The following is a 22,464-nucleotide window of genomic DNA, read 5'->3' as shown; positions in this document are numbered from 1 at the left end:
GCAAATTAAACTTCAAAATAAAATTTTTAAATATTTTTAGGTAAAAAAAATATTTTTTTTCGAAGTTTTTTAATTTTTTGTAAAAAAAAAATTTCGAATTGATTTTTTTTTTTTTTTTAAATTTAAAATTTTTTTTTAATTTTTTTTAATATTTAGCAAAAAAAAACTTTTGGTGAAAAAAAAATCCGGTTAAAAAATATTTTTCCGATTTTGACCCATTGTAGGTCCAACTTACTATGGTTTTATATACGTCATTGCAAAGGTCTTTGAAATATCTATCATTAGATATCTATATTGTCTATATTAATGACTTAGTAATCCAGATATAGGTCAAAAATCGAGGTTGTCCTGGTTTTTTCCTCATATCTCAGCCATTTGTGGACCGATTTTGCTGATTTTAAATAGAAAACTTCTCGAAAGCATGGCTGACAGAATTATTGAAGACTTGGATCCCGAAGATATCTGGGGTCTTCAGAAAATTGATTTCAACATACAGACGGACAGACAGACAGACAGACGGACATGGCTTAATCGACTCCGCTATCTATAAGGATCCAGAATATATATACTTTATAGGGTCGGGAATGAAAAATGTAGAAATTACAAACGGAATGACAAACTTATATATACCCTTCTCACGAAGGTGAAGGGTATAAAAATAAACAGTTATATAACAGATAATAGATGAATGAGGGGAGCCGCAGAACAAAAGGTACTTTTTTGAATTTTTTTACAAATTGCTTTTTTGGTATTTTTATATATTTGGGGTTGAAATCTTCAAAAAAAAATCAATTTCCCAAAATTTTTAAATTTTCAAAAAAGTACCTTTTGTTCAGCGGCTACTGAGATAAGTCATTATGTAACTACTTATGAGTAATGCAGATGGTATGTTGAAGTCATTGAAAAGTAAGTTATTGAATAATTGCAAGTCATTAACAAGTTTTTGATGGGAATATATATGCTAACAAGTTCTATATACGTTTTCATCAAAGCAATTAAACTTTAATTATAATAATTAATTTTTCTTAATCACAGTTATAACTTTAAATGGAAATAAATTATTCAATCTCCCAAGAGTATTGAAAAATTTTAACCTCATACCAACCAACTAAATCAATTCCCTGACTATTAATAAACGATGTAAAACATAATAAAAACATAAAATAATATTTATTTTCCTCTTCTATTAATTAATGATTAATCAAAGAAATATGTATGTATTCGAGGTGGCTGTTCATTTTGATCATATAGGGGGAAAAATTATTCTATTCTTGTTTTCATTTAAGAAGAAATATTTATTATAATAAAATGCAAAACAAAACGTAAATTAATTTCACCGTCAACATATGATAAAAATATATTGTATGGTATTTATACTGCAGAGAAAAAAAGGTTGCTAAGGCACTTTTCATTTCATTTCAATTGGCTGGTAAATTGTGAATGAATTACTTTTATTTTCTATTAAGGCGACAACAGTTGTCATAATCACAATAATAAAACATATCATAATCATGAATTTGTATATTTCTCTTCTCTTCATTTTTTTTATCAATTAATAAACACAACAATTACAACTTTAAGTACTTTTGTTGTATGAATGTAGAATGTAGAATGAATAATAATAATAAAAATAATCACTTTTGTTTTTGTTTTTATTATTTATTTATTGACAGCAAATAACTTTGATGACAGACAGCCTAGAGAGGGCTGCCTGCCAGCTTGACTGCCTGAATGTTTATTTTATGATTCCCTATTTTCACTTTAATTTAAGGCAACCCAACGACTGATAAATAATGTCAATTTTCTAAACACATACTGTTATTGATATTATTTTCCTATTTTATCACATAAACAAACAAATTAACAAAAAACAAAAACGATAAACAAAAAATTAATAATAAATAAATGCTGGTGGCCAGCATAAGATTCTTTATTTGTTTATTTAAATAAATATTTAAATTAAGGGTTATTAAACAGTTTTAGAAGTATGTTGACCGAATTTTTCCGCTTCCAAAATCTTTCCACTTTAATCGAGAAATTTCAAGTATTAATTAATAGACAATTAAATTGTTTTCGCTTTTTGAATTGAATATAGTTCTAGAATAAATCTCTAGAGATTGCTTTATTTATCAATATAACGTTAATTAATGTGTGCTTAAGATTGCTGCATATAGAAATAGAAATTTAAGGAGGAAATATTTATTCTTTTAATCAAAAGAAAACTAAGCTAACGTTGGCTTAGTGTGCAAACGTGCTAAGTCCACTTTTTATGGAATTTAATACAGAACGTTAGAACAAGTAAAAATACACTGTTTGCTTAAAAAACTTTTACAATTATTTCGTTTGTTCTCGTTGTTATATTATGTTATGCAAAAGTGCCAAATCCATATTGTGGTATGCAAATGAGCTAAGTATATTCTTCATTACCCCTCTTGGGAGCTTCCATAAAGCATATTCATCTTAATATCCATTTGCTTCAGTTGCTTTCGCATCTTCCCATGTAAGATTGCACTGTCCTAGTTCTTTGAGTATCGTCTCCATGTATTCTTTGGCCGACCACGGCTTCTTGAGTCTTGAGGATTCCACTCTAGCGCCATTCTTGATATACTGTCATAATTCTTTCTGATAGTATGGTCGATCCATCTCCATTTCCTACGTTTTATTATACCCTTCACCTTCCATTTGTAATTTCTACATTTTTCATTTTCCACCCTATAAAGTATATATATTCTGGATCCTTATAGATAGCGGAGTCGATTACGCCATGTCCGTCTGTCTGTCTGTCTGTTTGTCTGTCTGTTGAAATCAATTTTCTGAAGACCCCAGATATCTTCGGGATCCAAATCTTCAATAATTCTGCCAGACATGCTTTCGAGAAGTTTACTATTTAAAATCAGCAAAATCGGTCCACAAATGGTTGAGATATGAGGAAAACCCCAGGACCTAGTTTTGACCTATATCTGGATTACTAAGTCATTAATATAGACATTATGGATATCTAATGATAGATATTTCAAAGAGATTTGCAATGACGTGTATAAAACTATAGTAAATTGGACCTACAACGGGTCAAAATCGGAAAAAATATTTTTTAATCCGATTTTTTTTCACCAAAAGTTTTTTTCTCTAAATTGAAAAAACAAAAAAAAATTTAAAAAAAAAATTAAAATTTAAAAAAAACAATTCGAAAAAATTTTTTTTCCAAAAAAATAAAAAAAGTGCAAAAAAAATCACCCCTATCGTGAAAAACATGTGAAATTTATGTTCCCATGAAATATCCATTTCCCTCGAAGGGAAAATTGCTATCGTGATATTCCCCTAAACTTTTCATTCACAATAGTTGATTTTGTTCGTAGCAGCTGTTTATTGTTTACAAAATTTCACAACATGGGAAATTTTTTCACATGAACAAAGTTTATGAACGAAAAATGGGAAATGGGAACATATTTCATGTGAAATAATGATTCGCGATAGGGGTGAATATTTTTTTTTACCTAAAAATGTTTAACATTTTTGTTTTGAAGTATAATTTGGTGAAGGGTATATAAAATTTGGCACAGCCGAATATAGCTTTCTTACTTGTTTTTGTTAGTATGGGTTCCTCGTTGGTAAGGTTCCAGAGATCCGTGTTGCTGATTCTTGAGCCTTGAGGATTCCACTCTAGCGCCACACTGGTTATACTTTCAGGTTTCTTTCTGATAGTATGACCGATCCACCTCCATTTCCTACTTTTTATTTGTGTTAGTATGGGTTCCTCGTTGCTAAGGTTCCAGAGATCCGTGTTGCTAATTCTTGAGCCTTGAGGATTCCACTTTAGCTACATCCTTGTTATACTGTCATGATTGTTTCTGATAGTATGGCCGATCCACCTGCATTTCCTACTTTTTATTTGTGTTAGTATGGGTTCATCGTTGCTAAGGTTCCATAGATCCGTGTTGCTGATGTTGTTAGGCCAGAATATTCTGCATATGATTCTGAGGCACTTGTTGATGAATACCTGTAGCTTTTGCTTGATGTTGTTCGATACTAACCAGGACTCACTTCCGTACAACATGGTAGACTTTACACATGCGTTGAATATTCTCAGCTTTGTTTGTCTGGTCTTCCGAATGTCGCTCTCGCTTTATTGACCCTGTTATTTACGTTTGTTTCAGCGCCGCCATTCGTTGACACTGTACTGCCTAGATAGCAGAAGCTTTCTACGTATTCAACTGGTTTACCTTGTAGCTTGATATTTATTTCAAGTCCAACAATGCGTGCTACTCTTTCCAAATCTTCTACTATCGCTTGCATGTTGGAGATCTTGTACGAGAGTAGACAGATATCTTCAGCATAATCCAAATCCTCGAGTTGGTGTGGCAGACAACATGTGATTTCTCTTCTCTCTGTTTCAGCGCCGCTATTCGTTGACACTGTACTGCCTAGATATTCCACGTATTCAACTGGTTGGACTTGTACCTTTGGTGTTTTTGATATTTATCTCTAGTCCATTTGGAGATTTGGAAATCTTTTACTTTTGCTTACATGTTGGAGATCTTGTGCGAGAGTAGACAGATATCATCCAAATCTTCGAGTTGGTGTGAGAGACTCCATGTGATTCCTCTTCTCTCTGAACAGACTTCGGTCATGATATCATCCAGCACTATAGTGAATAACAGGGATGATGGGGGGCATCCTTGTTTTACTCCAGCGTTTGTGTGAAATGGTTGACTTATATTCCAGTTGTGAAGAACTGTGACTTCTGTATCCTCGTGGGGTACTCCTTTTCTTCTCAATACTTTCCATACGGTAGTACTTCTGATGGTATCAAAGGCTTTCTTGAAATCTACGAACAGTAAATACATAGTTTGGTTTAATTCGAATCTTGTAAGAACCGTGTATAACTTTTTGTTAACAGGGAATAACCCTGAAAAGATGAGAACTGACACAAAACTGTTCACGAAGCTGGTTCCTTGTTGTGTATACGAGTATTCTCAAACATAGCCCGTATGTTTTAAAAGTTGTCAATGTTTCCCATGTTGTGAAATGTTTTCACTAATGTTTAATCACCTGGCTGACTCCAATTTATATATTTTTGGGTCACTTGAAATGTTCGTGCTCTTTGTAGTGCACGACTGGATCGGCAGTACCTTATCCGATCAACCTATTTTCGATTGTTTCAGCTCAAATCTCTTCAATGATAACTTCGATTTCATATTTCAACGCTTCAATTGTCTCTGGATGGTTTGCGTAATGGTACCCCGCAGAAAATAATCCAAAGGGCTCAAATCACAGCTCCGAGGTGGCCAATTGAAATTATAATTTATTCGATTTTCTAAAACAGTAAAATGTGTTGACCGGATGAGTTACTGCCAGTCATGTGATTGATATTGTGTTACATTCTTAAATGACAAAGTTTAATCTTTCCAATAAAACCAGAAATTTGAAAAAATAATCAGTACTTTTGTTTTGTAGCCGATACAAATTTAAAATTTTAAATGGCCCACTCTTTATTTGGAAGATTTGACCCATTGCAATAAACATATAGTAGTCGGAGGATGGTTGTCTCTTTGTAGCTGATATATGGATGGGTTGAGTACTAGGAGAAGTCTTTTAGACTGATTATTTGGGATAAGTTAGCTTTCGTCTAGTCAAATGAGCAGCTAACGTTGCTAGTAACGTAACTGACTCTAAGTAACCGGTATGTGAATTCCTATGCGTTGGTTACTTTGGGCCAACTAACAGACGTCCTCTTTGTAATAAATAAAGGGTCAATTGACTTTCATCTGGGTCTCTCATGTATTAAAATAGCGAGTTAGTTAGCTAATTATGTAATCAGTGGTGACTCGAAATGATAGATCACTAGTTCGGAACAGTTTCCCATAACTGCAGAGAACTTTAAAGACATGATACCTGATACATAACTAGTTACATGACTGGTTCTTTGTGGATTGGAACCTCAGAGAAAGGGATTTTGCTTTTGAATAAAAAAAATTACGTTGGAAAATAAGTTTTTTCTCAACTTTCTGCAATTTTAAATCTCAAAGAATTAAAGGCCCATGAATATGAAACCATTCCGAAAAAACTTAATTTCTCAGATGACGTAAATATTTTATTTCCAAAAAAAAAAGCGAACAATAACAAAAAGTATGCACATATAAATTTAATAATTATGTGACATCAACAAAAAATATTTTATTATTAATTTTATTATTCCTTCACTCGTAGCAACAACCTCTAAATACTTTGTGCTGAAATCCGATAAAAAAAAAATAGTGGTCGGACACTCGACTATGAACGGCACACGTTCAAAATCATTAATGTGTATCAACAGTGACAGCAAATAACAAAATAAACAAACCAAATGATGGAATGAATTTAATTGCATAGATAATACAGAAGATATTAAATGACTATACAATTGCCTTTTTAAAATATGGCAAGTAAAAGAGCTACATATATTCGGCTGTGCCGAATTAGAAAAAATAAACTTTTGGTGAAAAAAAAATCGGATTAAAAAATATTTTTTCCGATTTTGACCCATTGTAGGTCCAATTTACTATGGTTTTATATACGCCATTGCAAAGTTCTTTGAAATATCTATCATTAGATATCTATATTATCTATATTAATGACTTAGTAATCCAGATATAGGTCAAAAATCGAGGTTGTCTTGGTTTTTTCCTCATATCTCAGCCATTTGTGGACCGATTTTGCTGATTTTAAATAGCAAACTTCTCGAAAGCATGGCTGACAGAATTATTAAAGATTTGGATCCCGAAGATATCTGGGGTCTTCAGAAAATTGATTTCAACAGACAGACAGACAGACGGACATGGCTTAATAGACTCCGCTATCTATAAGGATCCAGAATATATATACTTTATAGGGTCGGAAATGAAAAATGTAGAAATTAAAAACGGAATGACTACCCTTCTCACGAAGGTGAAGGGTATAAAAATCGGAAATTAGAATTGCGAAATTATGGGATTTTTTAATTATCTTTGGTACACAAAACTCTCTACAGCAGTGGTCGGCATAAAGATATCATGGATCATATAAAATGTAACGCAATTTCTCTCTCTCCGTTGTAATCTGGCCAGCTATTGTTGGTGAATTTGTTTTTTTTATAGCTTTTACGAACTTCGTAAATAAGCAATTAAGTTTCGCACCTTGATGCCTACCACTGCTCTAGAGATAATTGCCTATTTCCATTGGCATCCGACTGCTGCATAAAAATATGTAATGAAACGATCTATTTTGTGTTATACCAACTTGAAGACGTTGCTACCGCTTGCAGGGTATCACAACATGCGATTTTCATGCAATTGATGTGTGCTCATCATTATTATTATTTTTAATTTTATAATTTTTGTTTGTGTGTGTTTTTATTGATTAATTGACAAAAATCTAATTTAAATAGAATTTTGAACACGTTTTGAAAATATGAAAGGAAATACTCACATATTTCATAAAATTGTTAAATAATTTTAGTAAAAATATCAAGATCAACAATGTCAGAATTTATATATGAAATATTGTTCAACAATGAAAATGCTTTGTCTCTCTGAAATCATAAACTGTCAGCTGTCAAACTGTTTAATTTTATGGTTGGCAACACTTTACTAAACAAATGGCGATAATTCTAATTATGACTGAATTTTGGGAAATCCAGAGTATCGCAGCTTTCCACATGATACTCTGGTTTTAGCTGAAACACTCAAACAGAAATTTTAATATCATACACCCCTTGTATGTATCACTCATTCGTTTGATAATACGTTTGATTGAAAAGTGTGTCAATAAATATTGACTTGAAAAGTATGCCATGATTGTAAATTACATTAAAATAAAGTAAAAATAAACTTATCAAATGTGTCTTACTCTCTTGTAATAAATATTTTGTCTAACTGTCTTTGCAAATGATCGGTGTATATTATTGCATGATCATTTATAAAATTTATTTATTTGTTTTCGATCAGCCATTTTACAATAATTGTTTTCAATTAGTTTGTATTAAAACGATTATTTGTATCTAGAATATTTTGTTTTTTCGTGTAAACAAAATTCGCTTTCCACTTAAAATCACTTTCAATATCATTGATTTGATTATTTAAGTTTTGTGTAGAACATGGTAACCAACTGACTTCCATATGTATTGTTATACCCTTCACCTTCGTGAGAAGGGTATATATAAGTTTGTCATTCCGTTTGTAATTTCTACATTTTTCATTTCCGACCCTATAAAGTATATATATTCTGGATCCTTATAGATAGCGGAGTCGATTAAGCCATGTCCGTCTGTCTGTCTGTCTGTCTGTCTGTCTGTCTGTCTGTCTGTCTGTCTGTCTGTCTGTCTGTCTGTCTGTCTGTCTGTCTGTCTGTCTGTCTGTCTGTCTGTCTGTCTGTCTGTCTGTCTGTCTGTCTGTCTGTCTGTCTGTCTGTCCGTCTGTCTGTCTGTCTGTTGAAATCAGTTTTCTGAAGACCCCAGATATCTTCGGGATCCAAATCTTCAATAATTCTGTCAGACATGCTTTCGAGAATTTTGCTATTTAAAATCAGCAAAATCGGTCCACAAATGGCTGAGATATGAGGAAAAAACCAAGACAACCTCGATTTTTGACCTATTTTTTTACCTATATCTGGATTACTAAGACATTAATATAGACAATATGGATATCTAATGATAGATATTTCAAAGACATTTGCAACGACGTATATAAGACCATAGTAAGTTGGACCTACAATGGGTCAAAATCGGGAAAAAAAATTTTGAACCCGAATTTTTTTTTAAAAAAAAAAAAATTTAAAAAACAAAAAAAAAATTTTTAAAATTTAAAAAAAAAAATTTTTTAAAATTTAAAAAAAAAAAATTTTAAAATTTAAAAAAAAAATTTTTAAAATTTAAAAAAAAAAAAATTTTTAGATTTAAAAAAAAAAAAAATTTAAATTTAAAAAAAAAAAAATTAAAATTTAAAATTTAAAAAAAAAAAATTAAAATAGCAATCGAAAAATTTTTTTTTCCAAAAAATTCAAAAAAAAAACTGGAAAAAAAATTAAATTTTGTTTACCTAAAAATATTTAAAATTTTGAAGTATAATTTGGTGAAGGGTATATAAGATTCGGCACAGCCGAATATAACACTCTTACTTGTTTTTTTTTAATTTTGTTTATTATTCTACATATTTGTTGCACATTTTAAATGGTTTTGTGGCGCTACATTATCAATATGGTGTAATGGGTTTGTGTATCAATAGGCAAAGGTGGTATATTGAATATTCACCCCTATCACGAATCAATATTTCACATGAAATATGTTCTCATTTTTCGTTCATAAACTTTGTTCACGCGAAAAAATTCCCCATGTTGTGAAATTTTTACATGAAATTTTGTAAACAATAAACAGCTGCTACGAACAAAATCAACTATTGTGAATGAAAAGTTTAGGGGAATATCACGATAGCAATTTTCCCTTCGAGGGAAATGGATATTTCATGGGAACATACATTTCACATGTTTTTCACGATAGGGGTTATTATTATTAGATACTGTAAAAATAAAGATCTCTCTTGAAGGAAATATTCATATAGAGTATCTCTTGTCAAGTGAATGAATTTTTAAAATCGATCGGGATGAAATTTGCACCATGGTAGTCCTATAGTAATTCAGCCACAATTTTTCAAAAAAAGATGGGTTAAGAACTCTTTGTGCAAATTTCATTGCGAAGACATCGATTTCAAAAGTTCGTTCACTTGACATGAAATCCCCCATATATTTATTTAGATTCACCTCTATCGCGAATCAAAATTTCACATGAAATATGTTCCCTTTTCCCATTTCTCGTTCACCAACTTTGTTCACGTGAAAATTTCCCCATGTTGTGAAATTTTTAGATGGAATTTTGTAAACAATGAGCAGCTGTTACGAACAAAATCAACTATTGTGAATGAAAAGTTCAGGGGAATATCACGATAGCAATTTTCCCATCGAGGGAAATGAATATATCATGGGAACAAAATTTCACATGTTTACAGAGAGCTTCCCACTTTTGAAGCTCTCTGTTAAGTGATATTCCAAAATGTGTAGGGTGCCTAAACTACCGACTTATGATGTCGCTTAAATAACTATGTTCCTACTTGTAGCTGCTGACAGTTGTTGCTCAGTCATTAAGTGTTTTTAAAATCAGTCACATTTGATGTGATTGTTGTGCAAAAAAAAATATATATTTTGGAATAAATTTAAATTAAATCAAGTGTTGTGCGACATAAACAAATTCATTGAATGAGTCAACTACAATGAAATTACATTTAAATAAATAAAGAAAAATATAAACAAATAATCATCAACATAATAATAAACGAAGAATAGTCGCAAAGAAAAGTCTTAAAGTGACATTTCAGTGTAAACAATATGTTCAAACATTAAGCGGGCTAATTGATAATTAAGTAATAAATTTATATATAAAAGACAAACAAATAAAATCTAATCTAGTTACTTTTAAATATGACTACGTTTGTTAGCAAAAATGTAAAATATTTGTGAATTTGATTTAGTTGAAAGTTTTAAGATTTTTTTTCTATTCATTTAAATAAAATATTGTAAGATTTATGTTTTGTAATTTGTAGTGCAAGAACGTGACTTAAACCTAAAATTATAAATCAATTTATATCAAGCAAAATTTATTAAAATATAGAGAAAAAATATAATATAAAATTTTTGGAATTTTAAAAGCTCAACATTTAAAATATTAATGAATTGTCGGTCGGTCACGTGACTTGGAGGCATTTTGAACCTATTTTTCTTCAATAATGTTGAGCAAAATTTGTATTTGTTTAAACTGTTCAATAAAAAAAAACGTTCTTAAGTAGTTTATTCTCATTATGATTTCAATCGTTATTTAATTTAATCTAGAAAATTTATAAAATTCAAAATTTTTGTAAAGAATATTTTGATTTTGAAAGTTCGAACTTGGCGGTTTTTGTACAGACAAATCTTTTTCTGATAATACATTTATCAAGTTATTTAAAAATTCGAGTTTTTTATGCCATTTTCGAAAATTCGAATTTTCGAACATTAACTAAAGTGGCTTATATTAGTTTAGAATATTAAAACATATTTTAATTTGTATGAATTTGTATTATTTGTATTATTTTTACACATTTTCTCACTTTTATCGAATAATTTTGAACAAAAATATAGAGGGCCCAAACATTTACACAAAATTTTAATTAAATTTCTTTAGATTTTTCTATTCAATCCATTAAGTACACAGAATAGGGCTATGCTAATAATAGAATATTAGACCAATTAAATTGTGAAATTTTAAAAACTCAATATGCAATCATTTAGAATATGATTTGGAAAATTTTTTTTTTGCTACACGAATTTATATTTTTACACGTTTTATCAGTTATCTTCAATAAGTTTGAAGTATTTTTTTTTTATTTATATTTGATTTCAAATTTTAAATAAAAAATCGTTTATTTGTATTATGATTTTAATCTTTATTTACTTTTATTCTAGAAAATTTGTAAAATTCGATATTTTTGTAAATAATGTTTTAATTTTGAAAGTTAGAATTTTGAAATATATTGGTTTAATACCAAGAAAAATCTTCATTTGGTAATACTTTTGTCAAGTTATTTAATTTAATTTTTTTTTTGCTATGTTCGAAAATTCGAATTTAATTAAAATTTTTAGAAAGGCATATTTTAGTTTAAAATATTAAAAAAAAAAATTTTCATTTGTATAAATTTATATTAAATTTTTATGATTTCAATCGTTATTACCAATTATTCGGGAAACATTTTTAAAATTCGAACATTTATTGGAAAATTCGAACTTAACTATAATTATTTAAATTTCGTATTTTAGTTTAGAATAATAGAAAAATGTTTTCCTTTGTATAAATTTATTTAAAATGTTTATGATTTCAATCGTTATTGATGCTAGAAAATTTTTAAAATTCGAATTTTGAAATATGTACCCTAATTTCACGATTTTTGACAATTTCGAAAATGATTTAAAATTGAGTGTTATAGCCAAGAGTATTGAAAACTATTTTCATATTTATAAATTTATATTATTTTTTTTTATTATTTCAATCATTATTTATTTACTTTTATTGTAAAAAAAATGTTGTAAAGAATATTTTGATTTAGGAAGTTCGAATTTGTAAATATTGGACAATACGAACAAAAATTATCATCTGATAATACTTTTATAATAATATTTAAATTTCGAATTTTCGAACATTAACAAAAATTTTTAAAAAAGGCTTAATTTAGTCTAGAATATTAATTTTTTTTCATTTGTATATAATATAGGGTGTCCTAAAATTTACATACTCTTTAACCAAAATGTTTAAAAAGTAATGATTTTAGTCTAGAATATTGAAAAATGTTTTAATATGTGAAATTTTGTATTTTTTTATTCTAAAAAATTATTAAAATTCGAAATTTTTTTAAGAATATTGTTACGAAATTGTACTTGAATTCAAATATAACGATTTTAAACGCTGATTTGAAAGTAGCATAATGCTTTCAAATAACAGTGCTGTAATAGAAAACTGTAACATATCTGTGGGCATTATTAAATAAAAGCTTTCAGTTGATCTGATCGTAAGTTGGCAACGATGTATTCGAATTCGAATATTCAGTTAAAGAACATTGTAGAAATAGAGCTTTCTAGATGGTAATGCAGTGTTATAAATAGTGGCAGAGGTTGCAGTCGTGAGTGAGTTTATCAGAGACGCTTTTCGAATAAACATCAACTGAGTGCCTTAAAGTGTGTTGTGTTTTTCAAGTAAATTCGTGTACATTATAAATTGGGTCTGTATTTCTGCGAATTTATAAACGTGTATAAAAAAAAAATTGAGCGACTATTTAATTCTGTTGTTGTACATTTTTAAATAAATAAAGAGTTGTTACAATTTTCAAACTACTAAACGGCTTTTATTTGCAATCAAAAGTATCCGGTTTATTTAAAGGAAATAAACAAACGTTTTGAAAAAGTTAAAACGTAACAATATTTTGATTTTGAAAGTTCGAATTTTGAAATACTATACAATACGAACTAAAATCACCATCTGATAATAGTTTTATAGTAATATTTAAATTTTCGATATCTTTTTGGGTATATTCGAAAATTCGAAGTTAATTTCGAATTTTCGAACATTAACCAAAATGTTTAAAAAGGCTAAATTTAGCTTAGAATATTAAAATTTTATTTCATTTGTATATTTTATATTTTTTTTTCGAATAATTAAATAATTAATACTCTTTTTAATGTTTTTAAATTTCGAGATTTTTTGCTATGTTCGAAAATTCGAACTAAAGTTAACATTAACCAAAATGTTAATTTTTAATTAATTTTTTTAAACATTTTATCGCTTTTTTCGCATAATTTTGAGTCAAAATATAGGGTGTCCCAAAATTTAAGCAATATTTGAATTAAATAGAATACTAGGTTTTTTTTCTTTGGGTTATGGTTCTTTCATTTCACATTGCCATTAAGATTAAAATGTGCTCATCGTTAAAATTTAGCTTAGAATATAAAAATTGTATATTTTTCTAAAATTTACGCAATATTTAAACAAAATTTTTTTAAAAAAAAAAAAATAAAAAAAAAATAGATTTTAGTCTAGAATATTAATACTTTTAAATGTTATTTAAAATTTCGAGATTTTTTGCTATGTTCGAAAATTCGAAGTAAAGCTAACATTAACCAAAATGTTAAAAAGGCTAATTTTAATCTACAATATTAAAAAATGTTTTCATTTATATAAATTTTGATTTTTTTTTAAACATTTTATCGCTTTTTTCGCATAATTTTGAGTCAAAATATAGGGTGTCCCAAAATTTAAGCAATATTTGAATACTACGTTTTTTTTCTTTGGGTTATGGTTATCGTTTTTGCTCGATCAGTATAAATGCCGGCCCAATCTTTCAGAATTTGTGTCGGTGGATCATAACTTTGGCTGGTCTACTAAGTAGTTATAGTGTTTTATTCGAAGACATATTTCTTTTACCTATTTATTGTATTTTATCAATATTATTTTCATTAAAATTCCCATTTGTAGACATTTCTTGTGAAACCACTATTCCCAAATAGATTAACTTATCTCATCAGTTTAAGTACTAAAAACAAATAACCTCATCCGTGGCATATGTCTCAAAAAGGAAACTGATAAATCGCTGCATATAACAACATGTTCTTTTGCGATTTCTATTTCTAAAGGTTTTTCTTGCCATAAACAAATAATAATAATAAAATAAATCTATATCTTATCGCTGCTATAAATAATAAATATTATTTCTAGTTAAGGCAATATGAAATTGTTTAACTAAGTATAGAAATACATACAACAAAAAATCTGTTAATTATTTGTTAAACACTTAGACATGGCAAAAATACGATTCTTGAGGGGTTTTTTTTTCAAATACACTCGTGTTCATATATATTTCATAATCGAATATCCGTAGTTAGTGTGGCACGAGTTTTTATTTCATTTAGAAAAATATAATTTCAATTGGCAAACTTTTAGCAAAATGTATTTTTAGTTGGCCAGGATAAATGATATATTTAACAGCAAATACCTTATTTACTGACGTTTTAATTATTCAATAGTTTTAGGATTTATGATGCCTAACTTATTTTTGAACTTTATCACTTGGCAACCATTAACAAAACAATTTATAGCTGCATATTACAGACTGACAGACAAATAGTTTGTTCGTTATTCATTAACTCGACGAATTGAATTTCACTGAGGTTTTTGTATAGATTATTAACTTGTTATACAAAACAGCCACAACAAATATCAATTAATATTAAAACTCAAGTGGGGAATTGCTAGAATTAAACGAAAATGTTTATTTATGTGATAGTGATAGAGTTTTGTGACGTTCTTTTTGTTTTCATTTTCATGATTGTTTCAATGGTAACTAGATAGATATATTGTATTGTATATGTAATTGTTTCAAAGTAATTTTGTCTAATTTTGTTCTTTTCATTTCGTAGAAATATTAAATACAATGTACTTTTTCAAATAAATTACTTTAAACGCTACATTTACTGCTAAATTGTATGTTAATAAATTCAAAAATCCCCAAACATTTTTATGACATTTTGTATGTAATCTTTAACCCTCTAACCTGCAAAAGTAATCATATATTTTTATACCCTTCGTGAGAAGTTTTGTCATTCCGTTTGTAATTTCTACATTTTTCATTTCCGACCCTATAAAGTATATACATATATTCTGGATCCTTATAGATAGCGGAGTCGATTAAGCCATGTCCGTCTGTCTGTCTGTCTGTTGAAATCAATTTTCTGCAGACCCCAGATATCTTCGGGATCCAAATCTTCAATAATTCTGTCAGACATGCTTTCCAGAAGTTTCCTATTTAAAATCAGCAAAATCGGTCTACAAATGGCACCAGGACAACCTCGATTTTTGACATATTTTTTACCTATATCTGGATTACTAAGTCATTAATATAGACAATATGGATATCTAATGATAGATATAAAACCATAGTAAGTTGGACCTACAATGGGTCAAAATCGGAAAAATATTTTTTAACCCGATTTTTTTTTTCACCAAAAGTTTTTTTTCGCTAAATATTAAAAAAAATTTAATTTAAAAAAATTGAAATTTAAAAAATTTTAAAAAACAATTCGAACATTTTTTTCCAAAAATAAAAAAAACTGCAAAGAAAAATTAATTTTGTTTACCTAAAAATATTTAAAATTTTTATTTTGAAGTATAATTTGTTGAAGGGTATATAAGATTCGGCACAGCCGAATATAGCTCTATTACTTGTTTTTTTTTTTAAATTTAACTGTGACTTTAGTTACAGATTTGTTAACATTTCCCTCGAAGGTCGAAATGCATTCTGACTTACAGTTTTTGTTTTGTCAGCTGTTTTGTGAGTGATGTCATAATTTTGGCACGTGAAAGTTTGTGTGTCATTTATTTTTTTTTTTTAATTCACTTTGATAAAATTAAAAATCGCCAAAGCTTATGGTGAATGTGTTACATCGGTTTCAACGGGCGAGAGATGGTTTGTGCGGTTCCGAAGTGCTGATTTTGACACGGAAGGCAAATATGATCCAGGCCAGCCATAAAAGTTTGAAGACCAAGAATCGGAGGCATTACTCCATGAAGATTGTTGTCACACTCAAGAAGAGTTTGGGAGCAACTCAATCAGCAATTTTAAAACGTTTGCAAGCAGCAGGACTCATCCAAAAGCATGGCAAATGGGGTCCATACGAATTGAAGCTGAGCGACATTGAAAGACGATTATTTGAAATGATGTTTGAACGCTAAAAAAGACAATCATTTTTGCACTGAATCGTTACTTGCGATGATAAATGGATCCATTACGATAACCCGGCCAAGCAGCCGAATTGACAATAAAGTCAAATATCCATGGATCTAAGGTAATTCTCTGTATTTGGTGGGAGGAAAAAGGTCCTATCTATTATGAGCTGCTGAAATCTAACCAGACCATCACAGGGAACCTGTATCGAATGCAACTGATTGTTTGAAGTGTGCATTGGCCGAAAAACACCCAGAATATGAAACCCTAATATTCCATGATGACAACACTTGGTCACCTGTTGCAATACCTGTTAAAAACTATTTATAATTGCCTTGCTACGTCCGACTACGACTATTTGTTTCGATCTATGAAGAAAGGGATACGTTTCACTTCAGAACAGAGTATCCAAAATTGATTCGTTCGTTGAGCTCAAAATGACCAGTTCTTTTGGCTCGGAATGCATATGTTGCCAGAAATATGAGAAAAAGTCATAGCTAACACTGGCCAATACTTTGAATAAATTTATATTTTACAAATGTTTCAAAATAAAAAAAAATCCCCATTTTTAAGTCATACACCCAATAATTTATTATTGAATCATTCAAATTATCTTTAAGTCAAATCCATTACATAAATAGTTTTAAAAATTTTTGAATGATAATTTTTTTTTCAATTAATTTTGTAAATGATTAAGAGCAAACAAAACTGAATATTTCAATCCAATTTATATTAGATTTGAATTAACAAGAATTGAATCGTTTCAGTTAAGAATTATTTCAACGATAAATGCATTCTATTTAAATAAAAGCTTTTGAATTAAATGTTGGCTCTGCATTTATGGAATGAATGTCTGACATTTTTTAATTCTGTATTAAGATTTTAGTGAATTAAGCTCAAATTGAATTAATTTATTCGAAGCTCTATGTAATATGAATAAGTTTTATATGCCGAAATCATTTTTAAACTATGATTTTCAAATGAAATGTTTTAATGTCATTTTCGAAATTTCGAAATTATACTTCGAAGTTTCAAACTAATTTTTTTGTTCAAAATTTTCAACCAAAAAATAACGAAATCAATTCAATGTTTTTATGTCACTTTCGAAAATTCAAAGTCAAGTTAAGCAAGATTGCATTTAAAAAAGTTTCAATTTCAAAAAATTCTTTTTAAAATACTTTGTTGCTGTTTTAGTACATTTTTTCTAATTGCAAAATATTTTATAAAATTCTTTTAATGTTTTTTTTTTATTATCTCACAATAATGATTATGTCTTCAAACTAATTTCAACAGTCGTGTGATTTGAATTCCAAATTAGGTCATAAATTGTTCATATTCACAAATATTGTTGTGCATATAACTAATTTTTGATTCAGTTATAAATGACTGCATTTATAAAAATATACTGAAAATGAGAGTCATTATTTCAAGCAATTTTTTTTAATCCTCCAGTCTAATTGTTTTTATTTTTTGTTTAAACTTTTATCACAAAACAAATTTCAAAATAATTTATAACAATTTACATATATTATTTATATTTATTTATTTATTTAAATAATCATGAGTAAATAATGCTGTTCGCAGTTTTAGCTTCACATAATCAGACTTATTATCTAATGTGGTTGTTTGGGTTGTTGAATGTTCACAATAATAAAAATAATAATAATAATAAAGTGTTACAACAAATAAATATAAAAAATTATGCACTTGGAAATAGTATTACAATAGAATTATTTATTTTTTTCAAAATAAATTTCTATTTACTTCGAGTTCTCAATAAAAAATGTTTAAAAATATGTTTTAATTGTATTTGTAATTGGAACATAAAAGAACAAAAGCAAGAATTTAATTTTAAGTTATATTTTTGACCTAGTAAAATTTTGTAGCAGATGTCGATGAGTATTAGTCATAATGTTAATAAATTCTTATGGGATGATATCAAAGTTTTGAGTTGTATAGAAATTCTCAAAGTTTTCTTATAATAATTTGCTTGTAATCTATTGGATATGCAAAACAATTTTAATAAAATTATCAAAAATTAAAATTTGTATTGTTAAATTGTTAAAATATATTTTTTAATACATACAAATTTCAAAATTAATACAAACACTTTTGACGTTAATTAAATATTTTAACAAATTTCCAAGTACGTCTCTTAAAATAAGTAATTTCAGAATCATACGCTATGAAACCAAATACAAAATACTTTGAAATTCAATATATAATTCGTACGAATTCAAATGATTCTCTTAAATTAAATTATTTAGTTTCAAAGTTTTGTTTATTCTGAAATATGAACAATCACTTTAAATTTTTAAAATTCATACCGATATAAATAAACTGTTTACTAAATTTGGACATTTCGAACATTTCGATTTTCAAAATTTTATAAAATTTTTTAAAATTTCGTTTAAAAATTTACTATTTTTAGGTCATTTTCGAAAATTCGAAGATCAAAATCAAAATTTCAAACATATTAGAATCTTGATTTTTAAGAAAAAAATATGATTTTCAATAAAAATTTAAAAATCTATGGATTTATAAGTTAGTTTTTCTAAAAATATTTAATTTTACAAAATTTGAAAAAAAATAAATTATATAAATGAACTGCTCATTCTTTGTGGCCAAGAATGAATCCAGCCAATATCGGATACTCTGTTCCAAAGTGAAGCGTATCCCAGGGAGACGAGTCATTTGCGTTCGGTACAGGTTCACTGCGATGGTCAGATTTCAGCAGCTCATAGTATATAGGACCCTTTTGCTCCCACCAAATACAGAGAAATTACCTTAGTGCCATACCTTGGCTTTTATTTCGATTCGGCTGTGCAAAAATTATTTTCTTTTATAGCGTTCAATAATCATTTCGGATATGCAAAATCATCTTTCAAGGTCTCTCGGCTTCAATTCGTATGGTACCAAATTTCCCTGCTTTTGGATGAATCATGCTGCTCACAAACGTTTTGAAATTGCTGCTTCGACATCAATCTTCATGGAGTAATGCATTCAATTCTTGGTCTTCAAACATTTTTGGCTGGCATGGGCGATCTTTGTCTTCCATGTCAAAATCCCCATTTCTGAACCCCACAAACTATCTCTCGCACTTTGAAATCTATGGAACATATTCACCATAAACCTTGGTGAGCAATCGACGTGCTTCAGCGACACTTTTTTCAAATTAAAGAAGTAAAGCAAAACTTCCCGCATATAACACTTTGTTGATACAAAATTCAATATTTTCGAAGTTGCGTCGTTTTTACTTTGCTAGTGCAGATACTTCAGCTGCAGAAAAGTTCAAGCTTGAATTAAAAGCAATTATTGAAGGGTGGATATTCTGCACAACAAGTTTTAAACGCTGATGAAACGGGACTTTTTTGGAAAAGTTTGCCAGGAAGAACGTACATTTCTAAATCCGAAAAATCTAAAATGCTCTTGTTAGTTGACAAAAAATTCAATATTTTTTATTGAAAAATCTATTTTTTTCAGCTAAAATTATGAAACTCGGAACCAATTAAATGAAAATCAATACAAATGTATGGAAAATCGTGCTTCGTTTTCAGTCGTTTCGGTTTGCGTCGCGTTTCTTCAGGCCCTATTAGCGACGCAAACCGTGGTATTAGTGTATTTCCCTTTCATTTTCAGCATGTGATACTATTATACCAACCCCCTTTTATGATTATTTCAACATTAGAAAATAAACTGTTCACCAATACATTAATTTAAATTTAAAATATAAATAAAGGGGCAAATCAATGCAACAAATGTACAAACTATAAAAATTTCACATTTAATTGAAAAAAAAATTTCAATAAAAATAAATAGCAGCCAACAACGAATTATAACAATTCATTTTCTTTACCTCCCTTCATTTGGGAATTGCAGCCATTATGCGTACAAAATAATAACCAAAACAATTAGCGAAATGTATAAAATACAAGCCACTCTGGTAATCGTAGTAATGAAAGAATTTCCATGCAGCCCCTGTAAGAACCCTCATTCCCTGGGCTTGTATTTTTAATAACAAACAAATAACTTCATAATTGATGATAATCAATATCAATTGACGCAATATTTAAGACTATTTAAATGTGCTAAGTGATGATGGTTTTTTTGCTACTACTTCTACTATAAATATTATATGAAAATTTACTAGAGTACTACTTATTAAACCCCAACCCCCCAAAGTCCCCCTCTAGACTTTGGTTTTCTTCTTTGCCACTAGTTGAATATATTTTAGAGTGTCTATCTGTCTGTCTGTCTTTACGATATTATGATAATTGATAGTAAATGACATGGGTTTTGGCATGACGATGTCATGTCTTACAAGAAAGTATATATTTTTTTTTGTTTTATTTGTAGAATTTCTTTAAATATCTTTGTGTATGTATATTAATTTGTGGTGTTTGGATATTTTATTAGTTTGTGCAACCTTTTAATTGAACTATTTGGAACACAACAATTGCTGTTCAACATGATGACAAAGATGATGTTGGTAAATACTTGAATCATCAATTAGAATTAGAATAACGATAAGAACTTTTACATACAATGTTGACTTTTCCTTTTATGAATTTCATCATATAGTAATTAAAATGTTTGCTGTGGTAATTACTTAAGATGATCATTATGATAAGTAAATTGGCTTAGAATTAATAAGAGAAAGAAGAATTTTTGGAAATTTAAACAATTTAATTGAATATTTATAAAATGGGAGTAGTATCATTCAATTTATGAAATTGAAAAATACACTATGCGTCACTAAAGCTGAAACAACTAAATTTGAAACAAGTAAGAGAGATATATTCGGCAGTGCCGAATCTTATATAGCCTTCACCAAATTATACTTAGTAATCCATATATAGGTCAAAAATCTAGGTTGTCCTGGTTTTTTTCCTCATATCTCAGCCATCTGTGGACCGATTTTGCTGATTTTAAATAGGAAACTTCTCGAAAGAATGTCTGACAGAATTGAATTGAAGATTTGGATCCCGAAGATAACTGGGGTCTTCAGAAAATTGATTTCAACAGACGGACATGGCTTAATCGAGTCCGTTATCTATAAGGATCCAGAATATATATACTTTATAGGGTCGGAAAACTATATTGTATAAATTACAAACGGAATGACAAACCGAATTTGTTGCCAATCGAATGATTCTGTTGCATACATAGAATTTTTCGGTTCTAGCAACCGAAAATCAATTGATCAATAACAATTTCGTTTGAAACAACCAAACCACTTCAAAAATTTTATAGCCAGAACTGTAAAATTCGGTCACTAAGGTAGAATCATTCGATTGACAACAAATTCGGTTGCTATTACGAATCTGTTTTCTCTGTGTACCCTTCTCACGAAGGTGAAGGGTATAAAAAGTGCTTTTGAAGCGGTTCAGAAATGGGGATTTTGATACGGAAGACAAAGATCGCCCAGGCCAGCCAAAATAGTTTGAAGACCAAGAATTATTCCGTTTAGATTGTTGTCAAACTCAACAGGAGCTTGCTCAAGCAGCTACTCAAGCAGCAGTTTCAAAACGGAGCAGCAGGATTCATCCAAAAGCAGGAAATTGGGTACCATACGAATTGAAGCCGAGAGAACTTGAAAAACGATTTTGCATGTCCGAAATGATGTTTGAACGGTATAAAAGAAAATCATTTTTGCATTGAATCATTACTTGCGATGAAAAATGGAACCATTACAATAACCCGAAGCGTAAGAAATCGTTTTTGAAGTCCGGCCAACCAGCCGAATCGACACCAAAGCAAAATATCAATGTCGCTAAGGTAATCCAATGTATTTGGTGGGAGCAAAAGGTCCCTGAAATCTGACCAGACCATCACAGGGAACCTACATATATCGAAACCAACAGAAATTTGAAGTAAGCAGACCTTGCCCCATCCGACTACTATTTGTTTCGATCAACGCAGGACGCTCACTCTGGGATACGCTTCACTTTGGCTTGATTCGTTCTTGGCCTCATAAGATGAGCAGTTCTTTTGGCTTGGAATCAATCACCCCTATCGTGAAAAACTTCTGAAATTTATGTTCCCATGAAATATTCATTTCCCTCGAAGGCAAAATTGCTATCGTGATATTCCCCTGAACATTCCATTCACAATAGTTGATTTTGTTCGTAACAGCTGTTTATTGTTTACAAAATTCCAT

At 29.2% G+C, this 22,464-nt stretch overlaps 1 protein-coding gene across 1 annotated transcript in view; it reads left to right on the top strand.

Moving 5' to 3' along the window:
• Usp10 (ubiquitin specific protease 10) overlaps positions 1 to 22,464 on the top strand; it is a 121,567-nt gene that overhangs the window by 94,448 nt on the left and 4,655 nt on the right. The window lies entirely within an intron of this gene.

This window comes from Calliphora vicina, chromosome 3 (genome assembly GCF_958450345.1).
Source record: "Calliphora vicina chromosome 3, idCalVici1.1, whole genome shotgun sequence".
Taxonomy (NCBI): Eukaryota; Metazoa; Arthropoda; class Insecta; order Diptera; family Calliphoridae; genus Calliphora; species Calliphora vicina.
The sequence above is the reverse complement of the archived record's forward strand: the minus strand, read 5'-3'. Positions and strand labels throughout refer to the sequence as shown.